At 37.6% G+C, this 16,792-nt stretch overlaps 1 non-coding gene across 1 annotated transcript; it reads right to left on the reverse strand.

The window, feature by feature from the left end:
- Nucleotides 1-15,362: 15,362 nt before the first annotated feature.
- LOC115030227 lies at nt 15,363-15,553 on the reverse strand. Its single transcript, XR_003835830.1, has one exon. It is a non-coding gene; the product is annotated as a U2 spliceosomal RNA (small nuclear RNA).
- Nucleotides 15,554-16,792: the final 1,239 nt, after the last annotated feature.

Here is a 16,792-nt window from a genome sequence, read left to right on the forward strand (position 1 = left end):
GCTTCCTTAAAAACCCCTAACTCCTGAGCCTTGGGGTCGATTCCCCTGCCTCCTGTGTGAGGTACGTATCGACCCAGAGCTCTGCTAATAAAGCCTCGTGCGTCTTGCAACAAGAGAGATTCTTGTGTTCGTGGGTGCTTCCCGTCCCTGGACTAGAGTGGGGTCCCTATATTTGGGGTCCTACAATACCTATTCCAACAAGGCTATACCTCCTAAGAGTAGCCACAGGCCAAGCATTTGAAGACATGAGTCTCTGGGGGCCATTCTTATTCAAATGACCACACCCAGGAAACCTATAAAAACACTAAACTGGAATACATAATATACATTAGTATATTATGTATATTATTAGTATATTATGTATATTATGTATATATTAGTATATTATTAGTACATTAGTATATTATGTATATATTAGTATACAAAAAGGACCTGTGGGGTAAAATAGAAAATAATATATAAATAATATAAAAATAAAAATGATAGAATTTTTTAAAAAGCCCATATGTAGTAGAAAATGAAACTAAGTTACATTGAGATGAAATTTATCTTTGTATCAGACTTCTTGTCCAGACTAAATAATGTTCACATACTTTTCCCAGACTGTTTTAGATAGAGACAGACATAAATCTATGAGATAGTATAAAAAGGGATCCTGAAATACAACAAGTAAGTGAACTGGTCTGGTGCCCTGGAGTTGTAATAACAGCGTATTTTAGGGTATCATATGTTCCCTCACCTAACAAAAGAAAGTAGCCATGCTTGGTGTTTCTATATCTTCAGCCTAACAATAGAATGCAGCCTAGATAGGCTCATGGTACCTGTCTAAGTTAGGATTCCTATGGCTGTTAAGAGACACCATGACTACAGCATCTCTTATAAAGGAAAACATTTCACTGGGATTGGCTTACAGTTCAAAGGTTTTGTCCATTATTGTCATGGCAGGAAACTTCTTTGCATGTAGACAGATATAGTGCTGGAGAGGTAGCTGAAAAGTCTGTATCTGTATTGGTGGACAGTAGGAAGAGAGTGAGACACTGGGCCTAGATTGAGCATCTGAAACCTCAAAGCCCACCCTCAGTGACACTTTCCCCAGCAAGGCCACACCTACTCCAACAAGGTTACACCTCCTAATAGTGCCACTCCCTGGGTTAAATATGTAAATCACTACACCATTCCTAGTCCCCAAGTACAAGGCCACAAAAATGTTACTTCCTATGAGTTCCATAGGGGCCATTTTCATTCAAACCATCATACTACCCAGACATCAAATAGAACTCTGAAAACACTGGACAAGCATAGAGGTACCTGTAAAGGGAATTAATGAGCAACATTGCAAATGAGAAGAGATAAAATAAAACATTTTACTTTGTTGTCTAGCCAGAGACTACTCACCCCTTTTGAGAGAAAGCTAGATACCAGCATGAATGACAGAATAGTACAGGAAGCTTTGTTACAAAATTTGTCATAGACTGCCCTTATAATCCAGCAACTGGGCTCTTAAATATATCCTCAAATGAGTTTTTAAAACTGATGCTCACATAGAAACTTGTACAAAAATGTTAATGATAGATTTATTTAACAGTTGTTAGAATGTGGTATTAATTGACATAGTCTTCACTCCTGTGGACCAGAGACTTTATCCTATCCAGAGTTCCATGCCTTAGGAAACACTTTATATCTACTCACGTAGCACATAAACGAATAAAAAGAATCTCAGCAAAGAAATAGAATAGATATTTTATAGAAGGGAATATATAGCATATAAAACTTCTCATATTAGCCACCAGGAAAATTCATATTAAAAGTCTAAAGACTATCTCTATACACCACTTCCTAATGACTAAAATAAATGACAATGACAAACTAAATTACTGGTTAAGATGCAGAGAAACTGGATCAATCATACATTGCCAGCAATGGAAAAATGACACAGCCACTCTAGAAAGAAATGAAAACTTATGGTCACTCAAGAAGATTTATATGTGAAAATTTATTCACAGCTTACAAACAAGTTACAAATATGTAACAACTCCAAGTAAGAAGCTAACTAGATGTCATTTAGCCTACTAATGGTTAAACAAACTAATACATCCTTACCACAGAATAAATTCTTTTCACAGTGAATGAAAAGAAATGGACTTTTCATATATACAGCAGCTTAAGTGAGTCTCTAGGGAGTTATGTTGAGTGAAAGGCAGTCTCAAAAGCTTATGGATGTGATTGCACATGTATGAAACTTTTACAATACAATTTCAGAGAGCATGTTATTGGCTGCAAGGCCTTATGGACATCCAGAGTTCAGTGAGGGTAAAAGAGCATAGGGAAGGGACTAGAAAGTGGTAGGCACATAAAAGAGCAAGACAAAAAAGCCTTGTGATATTGGAACTATTCTGAATGGATTTTTTTCCCTGTATCTTAAACATGGTGGTAGATACCTGAGCATACATGGGTGATATAGTTGCATTAAAACTAGACACACACACATGTATGCACACATTCAAAACTGTGGCAATTTTCATAGAATAAGTGGTTTTTATTATTGTTACCTCTGTGGTTGTGACATTCTGCTAGAGTTCCATGGAGGGGAAGTCAGTAAATGATACAAAGGCTTCTTGTGTTACTTCATAAAAACTGCATTTGAATTTACAGTCATTTCAAGGAAAATTTAACAACAACAACAATAACAAGAAGCAAGTCTATGGTGTACATATTCCCTAGGAGGAAATTATCCAAGGAGTCAGGCTGCTCTTGGTTTCTAGAGAAGACATAGGAGATATTGTGAAGGTTTCCTTGACAGGATGTGGGATGTGGGTGGTCATACTTTCATGCTCCTGAAGCTAGTTCTTAAGGGTTGAATGCACTTTATTTAAATGTGAAAAACTGAGGTAGCCTGCTTTTGTTTGGGACTGCCACTAAATGAGACTTCTAATTAGTGAAGTATTTTCAGGAGCACTAGGGCTCTTGTTAGTCATACCGGATCCAGGAAGTTTTAATTGCCCTCTTATAACAAGGGCCTTGACAGACACCTTTGTCCTTACTCTAAGTGTGAAAACCCCCCATGAATTCAAACAGCACAGCATAGAAGGAAAATCCTTCTGAGAAAGGGTGATTTGAATATAATTTTGCATCATTGATGGAATTTAATTATATATGAGCACTTAAGTTTAGCACCTTGTAGCTGATTTTTACTCTTCTGATTTTAGGTTTCTTTAATATATTTACTCAGTAGGCCAAATCTAACTTATTTTCTTAAACACCAAGTCTGCAAAGAACGTCCCTCTCCAAATAAAAGCTGGCTGCAGGCAACAGACTGAAATCATGGAACTTGCAGAGTTATTGAAGGTTGCTGTGTCGGGGGTGGGGGGTGGGGGTGGGGACAAGGCAGTGATACAAGAGATCACTAGTGGACACTGTAGTGTTTGGTCAAAAGTCAAGACCCCCCCCCACCCCCATACACACACACACACTTCAGGGACAACTTGGCTATGAGTAAACCCCAGCTGATATGAGGATATGAGTGATTGTGGCCAATGACTGTCTAAACTTTGATTTGGGACAAATTTGAAGAACTATGTCAACTCTAGAGAGGCCCATAGGTGTGATTGGCTGAAGTCTTAGCTCCAGTTCCCATGTAGGTCAGTTTCACTTTCTTTATGCCCTTCCAGACATATTGCCTTTCATTTCTCAAGAAGCTCTGTTTCAGAGGCATTTTGCAAAGGGCCCATTGGAAGGCAATATAGTTCTCCCTAGGTGTATTGCCTGAAATTCTGCCCACTGTGAAGATATCCCTTCTCTGATGTCTTTCAGAGTTGTCACGGAAAGAGGTTATAATGCTGCAACTGTCTACTTCTGGGTAGTGCCTGCATATTGTGCAGAAAAATCACTATACCAGGTCCTAGTTTTCTTTGATGAATGTATGTGTTACCAACAAGTCCAAAGTGGTTGCTACCTCCTGTTCACTTGGTCCAATCAGCATGACATTGTCAATATAGTGGAGCAATATGATATTTTTGTGGAAGAGACAGAGGATCAAGCTCCCTTCTAATTAAGTTATTATACAGGGCTAGAGAGTTATTATGTCCTTGAGGTAAAACTGTTAAGGTACACTGCTGGCCTTGCTAACTGAAAGCAAATTGCTTCTGTTGGTTCCTATGGACAGGTACTGAGAAAAAGGCATTTGCTAGATCAATAGCTGCATACCATGTACCAGGAGATGTGTTAATCTGATAAAATAAGGATACTACATCTGGTAAAGCTGCTCAAATTGGAGTCACCAATTGATTAAATTTTAAATGGTCAACAATCCAGCTGTCTTCTTCAGTGTCCACATAGGAGAGTTAAAGGAAGATGTGGTGGGAACCACCACCCCTGGAACTCCCAAGTCCTTGATGATGGCACTAATTTCTGTAATTCTACCAGAGAAACTATTGTCTTTGACTCACCATTTCTGTTGGTAGCAGCAACTTCATTGACTTCCATTTATCCTTTCCGATCATAATTGTGTTCACTCCACCAGTCAGGGAACCAATGTGAGAATTCTGCTGAAAAAATGAAACATAAAAAACAAAAATTCTAGGCCTTTAGGCCCAGGCTTGAGAATGTGACCTTTGTGACTCAATGCTCCAAGGCATGCTAATCATAAAAGACCTAGCAACATTCCTCCACCCACTTGCTTCCTGGGTTCAGGGAGTGTTTGTTCAAAAAGGACCACCCTGACCATTCATGGAACCCGCTATGCAAATGTGCTATTGTTAGAGGCTCATAGAAACTGTCTTGAGAAATAATCACAGAATTATCAGGTATTTTTCCTTATGACTTGTGATTTCCTCATGACTCTTAACTGGTATTTTTGGTATTTTCCAACACCCTCCCCCCTTGAGTTGTAGTTTCTTCCTTTAAATACCCTGTTACCCAGCTACTCAGGGCCCATGGTCCTCTACCCCTGTGTAGTGTAAGACTGTGGGTCCCAGAGTGCTCCTGGAATAAAAGTCCTCTTGCAGTTTGCATCAAGACCATTTTTCATGTGTGATTTGGGGTATCGCCTCTCTTGAGTCAGAACGTGGGGGAGTCCTCACGTTGTGGGTCTTTCACTGCCAACTTCTAAGTATGTCTATCCAAATTACACATTCTAGAACTGGGGAAACAACCATAGGATGAGTTCAGGGACCCAATGGACCTACTTTGTGTTGGACTTCAGCCAAAACTCCATTAATCACCTGATCTCCATAAGCCCATACTTTAAGTGGAGGACTACAATGTTTCTTGGGATCTCCTGGATTCAATATTAATTCAGAACCAGTATCCAATAGACGCTGGAAAGTCTGATTGCTTCCTTTCTCATGGTGTATAGTTGCCCTTGTAAAATGTTGCAGGTCCCTCTGGGGAAAGACTAGAGAAAGGTTAACCTCAAAACATTAAGATGTTTCATCAAGGTCATTTGTCAGCAGAACCCAACTCTCCTTTCTTTCAAAGAGTTCTGAGTCTTCATACTGACTCAAGTCTGGAAATTGTATCATAAACTGAGATTCCCTTTTGTCACTATCCCATGTAGCATACTGCTCATTTGTTTGAGAATTTTCCCTTTTATACAGACAAACAAAAATGCAGTAGACTTCTTATCTCCTGCTTGATGTCAAAATGCCATAATTGATTAACCAGTACCAAATGTTTATACAAGTGATGCCACAGTAAAATTCACTTTGCCTGTGCTGCCCATCATAGGTCAGGCCATTATGGACATTGTTTTTTCTATGCTGCCCATTATAGTAAACATGATCACCTTGTCTTCAGTCACTCATTGCTGCCTTGGTGCCTTGGGGCCCACCTAAACCCATTGCATTTAATGCATCTCTTACCCTAAGGTATGGCACAAGGAAAAGGGAAACAACAAAACTCTTCAAATGTGCTGGTAACCCTCTCACGATTTTGTGTCTTATAGAATTAGTTAAGGGCATGTTTTCTGGGCCTTCCCATTGTGGAGGATTGAGTTTTATACAGAGTACCCTCTCTAACATTGCAAATTCCCTGAACCTTACAGTCCCTTCATCAACACTAAGCCAAAGAATATCAGGCATGTTCAACTCTGTTTCAGTAGTCTAGCTTTCAACAAATGCTTCATATAAACTTCTGATACCTTTAAAAAGAAAAACTGTGCAAGCTTCCATATTTAACCAAGAATCTCCACTCAGTGGGCCAATATCAATAAATTCAGCCTGTCTGATCCAGTTTTACATTCCTAGCACCATTATCCCACACCCTTAAAATTTATTCTCATACATATGTCTCAGACTTCTTGAACTAATCAGCAAACTCATTAAACTCTTTAGTAGTGTTACATATTTCCTCATAGACTATACTTCTTATCTCCACTCTAGGAGATGGCTTAGCCTGACATTGTGTAATAGACCCAGTATGTGGTATCTTCAAGAATAAGGGCTTCCCTACAACATCTAAGAGGCATCCAAGAAATAGTTTATATTGTTTTGGGATTTATTGGGCTATACTGAACAACCATTCAAAAGGAAGTTTGTTGCACCTGATAACTGGGGTTTTTGTTGGGCTATTGTTCTTATGAGGAACATTGTTCAACCCAAGTGACATAACTTTATTTAAGAAATATATGTATATATATATATATATATGTATATATATATATATACATATATATATATATATATATATGTGTGTGTGTGTGTGTGTGTATACCCATACACTTGTATGCATTGTACATCATTTTAAGTAAATATAAAATAATATAATTCCTTGAGGCTTTATCATACTACCTTGTTATTAGTCCCTCCTCTCTCTTTCTCCTTCTATATTGTCCTCCATTCCCCCTTTCCAAGTTTTTTTTTTCCATTTTCACTTGTATATTACCTGTATCCTGTTAGTCCTCTCCCAGCTTTCACAAACATCCATGATCCTGCTATACTTTCATGGCTCCTGTGTTAATTCCATGTTATATATTCGTATCTGAAGATTTAATGCCAATGAGAGAGAACACATGGCATTTGTTTTTCTGAGTCTGACCTACTTTACTCAATATAATCTTTTTTTAAATTTTTTATTTTTGTATTAGATATTTTCTTTATTTGCATTTCAAATGTTATCCCCTTTCCCAGTTTCCCCTCTGAAAATCATCTATCTCCTCCCCCTTCCCCCTGCTCACCGACCCACCCACTCCTGCTTCCTGGCCCTGGCATAGAACCTTCACAGGACCAAGGGCCTCTCCTCCCTTTAATGACCAACTAGGCCATCCTCTGCTACATATGCAGCTAGAGCCATGAGTCCCACCGTGTTTTCTTTGATTAGTGATTTAGTCCCACAGAGCTCTGGGGGTAGTGGTTAGTTCATATTGTTGTTCCTCCTATGGGGCTGCATACTCCTTCAGCTCCTTGGGTACTTTCTCTAGCTCCTTTATTGGAGACCCTGCACTCCATCCAATGGATGGCTGTGAGCATCCACTTCTATATATGTCAGGCACTGGCAGATCCTCTCAGGAGACAGGTATATCAGGTTCCTGTCAGTAAAATCTTGTTGGAATCTGCAATAGTATCTGATTTTGGTGGTGGTTTATGGGATGGATCCCTAGGTGAGGCGATCTCTGGATGGTCATTCCTTCTGTCTCTGCTCTGAATTTTGTCTCTGTAACTCCTTCCATAGGTATTTTGTTCCCCCTTCTAAAAAGGATTGAAGTATTTATACTTTCGTCTTCTTTCTTCTTGAGTTACATGTGTTTTGCAAATTGTATCTTGGGTATTCTGAGCTTCTGGGCTAATATCCACTTATCAGTGAGTGTATATCATGTGTGTTCTTTTGTGATTGGATTGCCTCATTTAGGATGATTTCCTCCAGATCCATCTATTTGTCTAAGAATTTCATAAATTCATTGTTTTTAATAGCTGCGTAGTACTCTATTGTGTAAATGTACCACATTTTCTGTATCCATTCCTCTGTTGAGGGGCATCTGGGTTCTTTCCAGCTTCTGGCTATTATAAATAAGGCTGCTATGAACATAGTAGAGCATGTGTCCTTATTACATGTTGGAGCATCTTCCTGGGTATATGACCAGGAGTGGTATTGCAGGATCTTTCAATAGTACTATGTCCAATTTTCTGATGAACCGCCAAACTGATTTCCAGAGTTGTTGTACCAGCTTGCAATCCCACCAGCAATGGAGGAGTGTTCCTCATTCTGCATATCCTGGCTATCATGTACTGTCACCTGAGCTTTTGATCATAGCCATTCTGACATGTATGAGGTAAAATCTCAGGGTTGTTTTGATTTGCATTTCTCTGATGACTTAGGATGTTGAACATTTTTTAGGTGCTTCTCAGGCATTCATTATTCCTCAGTTGAGAATTCTTTGTTTAGCTCTTTACCCCATTTTTTAATAGAGTTACTTGGTTTTCTGGAGTCCATTTTCTTAAGTTTTTTTATATATATTGGATATATATCCTATATATATCAAATTTAGGATTGGTAAAGATCTTTTCCCAATCTGTTGTTTGCCTTTTTGTCTTATTGATAGTGTCCTTTGACTTAGAGAAGCATTGCAATTTTATGAGGTCCCATTTGTTAATACTTGATCTTACAGCCCAAGCCATTGGTGATCTTTTCAGGTATTTTTGCCATGTGCCCATATGTTCAAGGCTCTTCCTCACTTTCTCCTCAATAAGTTTTAGTGTCTTTGGTTTTATGTGGAGTTCCTTGATCCACTTAGATTTGAGCTTTGTACAATGAGATAAGAATGGATCAATTTACATTTTTCAACATGCTAACTGCCAGTAGAGGCAGCACCATTTATTAAAAATGTTATCTCTTTACCGTTGGATGGTTTTAGCTCCTTTGTCAGAGATCAAGTGACCATAAATGTGTGGGTTCATTTCTGGATCTTCAATTCTATTCCATTCTGTCTGTCACTGTACCAGTTCCATGCAGTTTTCATCACAATTGCTCTGTAGTACAGCTTGAAGTCAGGGATGATGATTCCACTAGAGGTTCTTTTATTGTTGAGAGTAATTTTGGCTGTCCTAGGTTTTTTGTTATTCTAGATGAATTTGAACATTGCTCTAACTCTGTGAAGAGTTAAGTTGGCATTTTGATGGGGATTGCATTGAATCTGTAGATTGCTTTCAACCAGATAGCCATTTTGACTATATTAATCCTGCCAATCCATGAGCATGGGAGATCTTTCCATCTTCTGAGATCTTCTTCTATTTTTTTCTTCAAAGACTTGAAGTTCTTAACATACAGATTTTTCACTTCCTTAGTTAGAGTCACACTAAGGTATTTTTTATTATTTGTGACTATAGTGAAGGGTTTTGTTTCCCTAATTTCTTTCTTAGCCTGTTTATCCTTTGTGTAGAGAAAGGCCACTGATTTGTTTGAGTTAATTTTATATTCAGCTAATTCACTTAAGATGTTAATCAGGTTTAGGAGTTCTATGGTAGAATTTTGGGGGTCACTTATGCATACTATCATGTCATCTGCAAATAGTGATATTATGACTTCTTCCTTTTCAATTTATATTCCTTTGATCTCCTTTTGCTGTCTAATTGCTCTGGCTAGGACTTCAAGTACTATATTGAATAGGTAGGGGGACAGTGTGCAGCCTTGTCTAGTCCCAATTTTAGTGGGATTGCTTCAAATTTCTCTCCCTTTAGTTTGATGTTGGCTACTCTTTGCAGTATATTGCTTTTATTATGTTTAGGTATGGGCCTTGAATTCCTGATCTTTCCAAGACTTTTTATCATGAATGGGTGTTGGATTTTGTCAAATGGTTTCTCAGCATCTAACAAGATGATCATGTGGTTTTTGTCTTTGAGTTTGTTCGTAGAGTGGATTACATTGATGGATTTCTGTATAGTGAACCATCCCTGCTTCCCTGGAATGAAGCCTACTTGATCATGATGGATGTTTGTTTTGATGTGTTCTTGAATTCAGTTGGCACGAAATTTATTGAGTGTTTTTGCATCAATCTTCATAAGGGAAATTGGTCTGAAGTTGTCTTTGTTGGGTCTTTGTGTGGTTTAGGTATCAGAGTAATTGTGGCTTCATAGAAAGAATTGGGTTGAGTACCTCCTGTTTCAGTTTTGTGGAATAGTTTGAGAAGTATTGGAAATAGGTCTTCTTTGAAGGTCTCATAGAACTCTGCACTAAACTCACCTGGTTCTCAGCTTTTTTTGGTTGGGAGACTATTAATGACTGCTTCTATTTTTGGGGGATATTGATATTAGATCATTAATCTGATCCTGATTTAACTTTGGTACCTGGTATCTGTCTAGAAAATTGTCCATTTCATTGAGGTTTTATAGTTGTGTTGAGTATAGGCTTTTGTAGTAGGATATGATGATATTTTAGCTTTCCTCAGATTCTGTTCTTATGTCTTTTTATTTCTGATTTTGTTAATTAGGATCCTGTCCTTGTGCCCTCTAGTTAGTCTGGCTAAGGGTTTAATCTATCTTGTTGATTTTCTCAAAGAACCAGCTGCTGGTTTAGTTGATTCTTTGAATAGGTTTTTCGTTTCTACTTGGTTGATTCAACCCTGAGTTAATTCAACTCCTCTTGGGTTAATTTGCTTGCTTTTGTTGTAGAGCTTTTAAGTGTGCTGTCAAGCTACTTGTGTATGCTTTCTCCAGATTCTTTTTGGAGGTGCTCAGAGCTATGAATTTTCCTCTTAGGACTATTTTCCTTGTGTTTTTAAAGTTTGGGTATGTTGTGGCTTCATTTTCATTAAACTCTAAAAAGACTTTAATCTCTTTATTCCTTCCTTGACCAAGTTATCATTGAGTAGAGTGTTCTTCAGCTTCCATTTCAACTTTGGCTTTCTATTATTCATGTTGTTATTGAAAATCATCCTTACTCTGTGGTGATCTGATAGGATGCATGAGTTTATTTCAATATTTTTGTATCTGTTGAGGCCTGTTTTTTGACTGATTATATGGTCAGTTTTGGAGAAGGTATCATAAGGTCCTGAGAAGAAGGTATATTCTTTTGTTTTAGGATAAAACATTCTATAGATATTTGTTAAATCTATTTGTTTCAGAGCTTCTGTTTGTTTCACCATATCTCTGTTTAGTTTCTGTTTCCAGAATCTGTCAATTGATGCGAGTAGTGTGTTGAAGTCTCCCACTATTATTGTGTGAGGTGCAATGTGTGTTTTGAGCTTTACTCAAGTTTCTTTAATGACTATGGATGCCCTTGCATTTGGAGCATAGATACTCAGAATTGAGAGTTCTTCTTAATAGATTTTACCTTTGATGAGTATGAAGTGCCCCTCCTTATACTTTTTGATAATTTTTGTTTGAAAGTTGATTTTATTTGATATTAGAATAGCAAATACAGCTTTTTCCTTGGGACTCTTTGCTTGGAAAAGTGTTTTCCAGCCTTTTACTCTGAGGTAGTGTCTGTCTTTGTCCCTGAGGTGGTTTTCCTGCATGAAGCAAAATGTTGGGTCCTGTTTATGTAGCTAGTCTGTTAGTCTATGTCTTTTTATTGGAGAATTGAGTCTGTTAATATTACAAGATATTAAAGAAAAGTAATTGTTGCTTCCTCTTATTTTTGTTGTTGTTGGTGGAATTATGTTTCTGTGACTATATTCTTTTGGCTTTGTTGAAAGAATATTTCTTTCTTGCCTTTTTTTAAGTGTGTAGTTTCCCTCCCTGTGTTGGTGTTTTACATTTATTACCCTTTGTAGGGCTGGATTTGTGTCATGATATTGTGTAAATTTGGCTTTGTCATGGAACAACTTAGTTTCTCCATCTATGTTAATTGAGAGTTTTGCTCGGTATAGTAGCCTGGGCTCACATTTGTGTTCTCTTTGGGTCTGTATGACATATTAGTAGGAACTTCTGGCTTTCATAATCTCTGGTGTGAAATCTGGTGTAATTCTAATTGGTATGCTTTTATATGTTGCTTGACTTTTTCCCCTTACTGCTTTTAATATTCTATCTTTTTTTTTTTTAGTGCATTTGGCATTTTGATTATTATGTGTCAGGAGGAATTTCTTTTCTGGTTGAGTCTATTTGGAGTTCTGTAGGCTTCTTGTATGTTCATGGGCATCATTTCTTTAGGTTAGGGAAGTTTCCTTCTATAGTTTTGTTGAAGATATTTACTGGCCCTTTAAGTTGAAAATATTCATTTTTACCTATCCCTATTATCCTTAAGTTTGGTCTTCTCATTGTGTCCTGTATTTCTTGGATGTTTTGAGTTAGGATCTTTTTGCATTTTACATATTCTTTGATTGTTATGTCATTGTTTTCTATGGAATCTTCTGTACCTGAGATTATCTCTTCCATCTCTTATTTTCTGTTGGTGATGCTTGTATCTATGGCTCCTGATTTCTTTCCTAGGACTTCTATCTCCAGAGTTATCTCCCTTTGTGATTTCTTTATTGTTTCTACTTCCATTTTTAGATCCTGGATTGTTTTTTATTTTATTTTATTTTATTTTTTTATTTTTCAATTCCTTCACATTGTGTTTTCCTGTAATTCTGTAAGGGCTTTTTGTGTTTCTTCTTTAATGGCTTCTACCGGTGTACCTGTATTCTCCTGTATTTCTTTAAGGGAGTTATCAATGTCCTTCTTAAAGTCCTCAATCAGCATATATATATATATATATATATATATATATATATATATATATATATACACACATATATATATGATATATAATCATATCTCAAATTTATAATGAAATATGATTTTATATCTGAATCTTGCTTTTCCAGTGGGTTGGGGTATTCAGGACTCGCTGTGCTGGGAGTACTGGGTTCTGATGATGTCAAATAGTCTTGGTGTCAGTTGGTAAGATTCTTGCATTTTCCTTTCACCATCTGGTAATCTCTGGTGTTAGATGTTCTTGCTGTCTGTGGCTGGAGCTTGTTCCTCCTGTGAATCTGTAAGACTGTGTCAGCACTCCTGAGAGACCAGTTCTCTCCTGGCAGAGGGCTGCGGAACAGCCCCACCTCCTGGCTGCAGATGTAGGCCCCGTAGGACCCTGTCTTGGAAGGTCTGCCACTTCTGAGGCCTGTGCTCTCCTGAGTGGACCCACCTTAGAGAGTTCTCAATACAATCTTTTGAAGGTTTATAAAATACTCTGAAATGTGGAGAATAGAAAGAGCAAATTTCACCTTTTCTTTAGAGCAGAGTAATATTAGTCATTATGTAACAAAAAATAGTTGCATAAACAAGACCTGAACTCTGACGTTTCAATAAACAAGCTAATGCAGAAGGGGGAATATCTCATGGGATCCTACACCTAGACAAAGAAAAACAGGAAACTGATAATACTGCTGAGAGAGAGAGAGAGAGAGAGAGTAATATCCTCTGCCAGGAATGAGCCTCCTGACAGGCTTAATAATACAAAGTAGTTGTTCCTGAAAGAATATCCACACAAGCAACAGAAATAGACTCAACAGAATATATATATATATCTTTTTGCATATATAGTTAAAATATAAAAGCAGATGATACTATCAATTTGAATGTGAGGGGGGAACATGGAAGGATCTGAAATGAGAAACATGAACAGGGGAATGATGTAATTGTGTTTTAATTGAAATGCATTTTAAAATGAAATTACAAACCATAACTGGAGTTAGGAAGTGATATGGAAAAAAGTATAACAAGGAAGATGAGTAAGAAGTGTTGGATTGTCCAGGGAACAGTCTTCACTGCCATCACATAGGAACCATATGAATTATTGGAATAAATGTTTGAGGGAAGGGAAACTGCAGGATCCAATAGATGCCTGAGTGTGTGTATTTGATAGCATGACATACAGAAGAAGCCAAACTCATCTAACCTAGCAAGACAACCTATTTCTACAAGGTGACATTGATACCTTGTGTGGTTACTTCACTCATGACCTTAATACCTGTCATTGGTACTGAATTCTTAAAGGTTCCACCACCTGTAGGTACTGTTACATTAAGGACCACGTTCCCAGCACATGAACCTTTGGGAGCTACACTTAAACTATGACCTAACTTTTATAGATGACTACCACATTTAAACGCAAATGCAAATGTATATGTAAATCATTATGTAAATCAATTGATGTCTGTTTGATTTGTATGGCTTTATGAGCTTATACCTATATCTGAACTTATTTGTGTAGTATATATGTGTAAAGCTCTTTTACTTGTTTATTTTATAGTTAAAATAATATAGGTATAAATAAATAAAATCTATTTATACATAGGTATAAATACAATCTGGTCACAACATGAAGACAGCAAGGAACCCTGAGTGAAGTCAAAATTCATTTCTTCTGGTAACAAACCTTTGGTTATAGAAAGCCCCATCAAATCACGCCAGATGTGAACTCAACAGGAGAAATGACAGATAGTATGTGAAGCTAGCTCACCTGCTTTTCCTTCACATTTCTTTTATCTTTCATGACTTGAAATGTGTAGATTCAGAAAAGTTCATGGAACAAACCTACTGGGAAAGTTGTAATGTGATACCCTAATGGCAAAACTTTCCTTTAGGTTACATAAGAAAATTAGTACGGTCTCAGGGTGGATAATTTCACCCTAGCTATAAATCAAGCAGTGCCTTCCATCAAGGAAATGGCAGTTGGGGCTGGAGAGCTGGGCCGGTAATAACTACCAGAGAGCTTTAAGTCATTATGAGAGATGCCTGCTGATGTGCACTTTGGACTTTTCTGTGTCAGCACTAAATGTCTTGATTCAGGTTAAACAAAACCTACTTCTGCTTGACAGTAGCCAGCCTCAGCACACTCTCTCCTAACCAGATTGCCAGAGCTATTTTATTCAATGCCATGAGACTAGGGGCCACTTTTCCATTCAGCACCAAGGAAAACTTATCTTACTATAGTGGACAAGGTTATTCTTTTCCAGCCTTTACCCTGTCACACCACGATGCTCTCTGTCAACGGGTTAGCAGGAAAACTGTGAAAATCTATTGTTGGTCTATCTACAACTGTGTTGATTCAATTTAATAAATGATGAACAATTCAACACATAATGGCATGCCTTTTCCTTGGCCATGAAGAATTCTTCATCAGGGGATTTTTTTTGTTTGTTTGTTTGTTTTTGTTTGTTTGTTTATTTGTTTTTGTCTATGTGTGAAGTTGATAGTTCTTTAACTTGTTCTTGCAGTGAGTCTGGAGTAAGATTCTGTTTATTAAGAGATTTAAAGAAACTAATCAGAGTTCTAGAGTGACTAAGAGTACAACAACAGCCTACCTCAGGAAATAGTGACAGGGGCCAGTCATTTAAGACAGAGAGAGTGTGCAACGATAGAAACAGACTAAGAGTAAAAGTGAAGCAAGAACCACAGACAAAAGAAAAGCTGCAGAAGTCCACTTTTCAAACCACTCTTATTCCCTGGAGGAGGTGCACCATTCCTGGAGGTACTGCAATACCAGGTCGATGTGTGGAGTGGACGGAGCAAGATCCTATTCCAACTCATACTTCCAAAAATCCATTTAATACATTGTCCTCGGATAGAGGACGTATCAGATATTAAATTGATAAGAACAGATACTACACTTGATCTTAGTCAAAAGGCCGACAAGCGATCATCAGGGGATTTTAAGAAGGCATATGTGGGGGAGAATTCAGAGCAGATTTACTGAAAACATTGGGAAGAATAGAGCAGCCAATTTTATATAGAATCCCCTTTTTAAATTCTAAACTTTTAAGGAAGCTATTCCTGAAGGTTGATCTTTTTGTACACATTGATTGAAAAAATAAGATATGATCATTTAAATATAGTATATAATTGGACTTTTAGTTTTACTCATCATAAAAGTATGTATAAGTAATTTGAAGTTTAATAGCATGTATATATGTGAGATACATAAAGCATTAGCTGATATGTAGATGAATTCATGGGCTTCCCTCCTGTTTTCCTAAAGGAAACCCATAGCTCAGAGGTTGTAAATTTAGGTGGAGATTGTCTTCAGACACAAATTATTCTTCCTCCAATAGGCCTCCTTCATCCCAATACATAGTGGGTTGAATGCATACATGACCATTCTGGAAGGAAGGGAACAAAATAGAGAAAACATCCCTGAAACAGCTACTGGGTGCTTCCTATTTGTGGCAATGAGGAGAAAGTAGGATCCATTTGGGGTAACTGAATGTTTAAAGCCTGGTGTTGCCATGCCCTGTACATATCACATTGTCAAAGGATCATCAGAATTTGCTCAAGTTGAATTCCTGCTTTCAAGATCTTACCTGAGTAGACTATGTCAAGTTTTAAGGTCATAATGTTCCACTGTCGCTTAAACTGTCTTGTGATAATTTTATCTGCTTTGTGTCACCTGTAAGTGGGGACTGGGTAGAGAGAGAGGATCCTTTTAACAGCAAAAGGCTTGGTGTGCATTGCTTTCTAAAAGGGTAATCTTCCTGTAATACAGATTCCTCAGCTTTGTTTTATTTTCTGTTTTAATTTTCAATTTGTACATTTGAATTTTAAACAAGAAATTTATTTGTCATCAAATGGCAGGGAAGTGCCTTTGGAAGGGCTCCAGTAGATTCTTTCATTCCTATATTCTGTGCCTCCTGCTTGTGTGTGTGCATGTGTGTGTGTGCCTTGCATGGTCTGCCAGATCTGGGTAGGAAACTTCCTCTGTAACCTTTTGTACCAGATTAAAACCTCTGACAGTTGGGGCTGGTGCCAAATTTTAAATGAAGTGTACGGTGTAAATTCAATAAGACGTACGATTTAGTCAGTTTCAAAGTGACTTGGTTTTGGTTCAGCAAGAGCCAGGGGCCTGAAGAAGAGTGAATTTCTTCCTTGGAAAACCTTATAAT

This window comes from Mus caroli, chromosome X (genome assembly GCF_900094665.2).
Source record: "Mus caroli chromosome X, CAROLI_EIJ_v1.1, whole genome shotgun sequence".
Classification (NCBI taxonomy): Eukaryota; Metazoa; Chordata; class Mammalia; order Rodentia; family Muridae; genus Mus; species Mus caroli.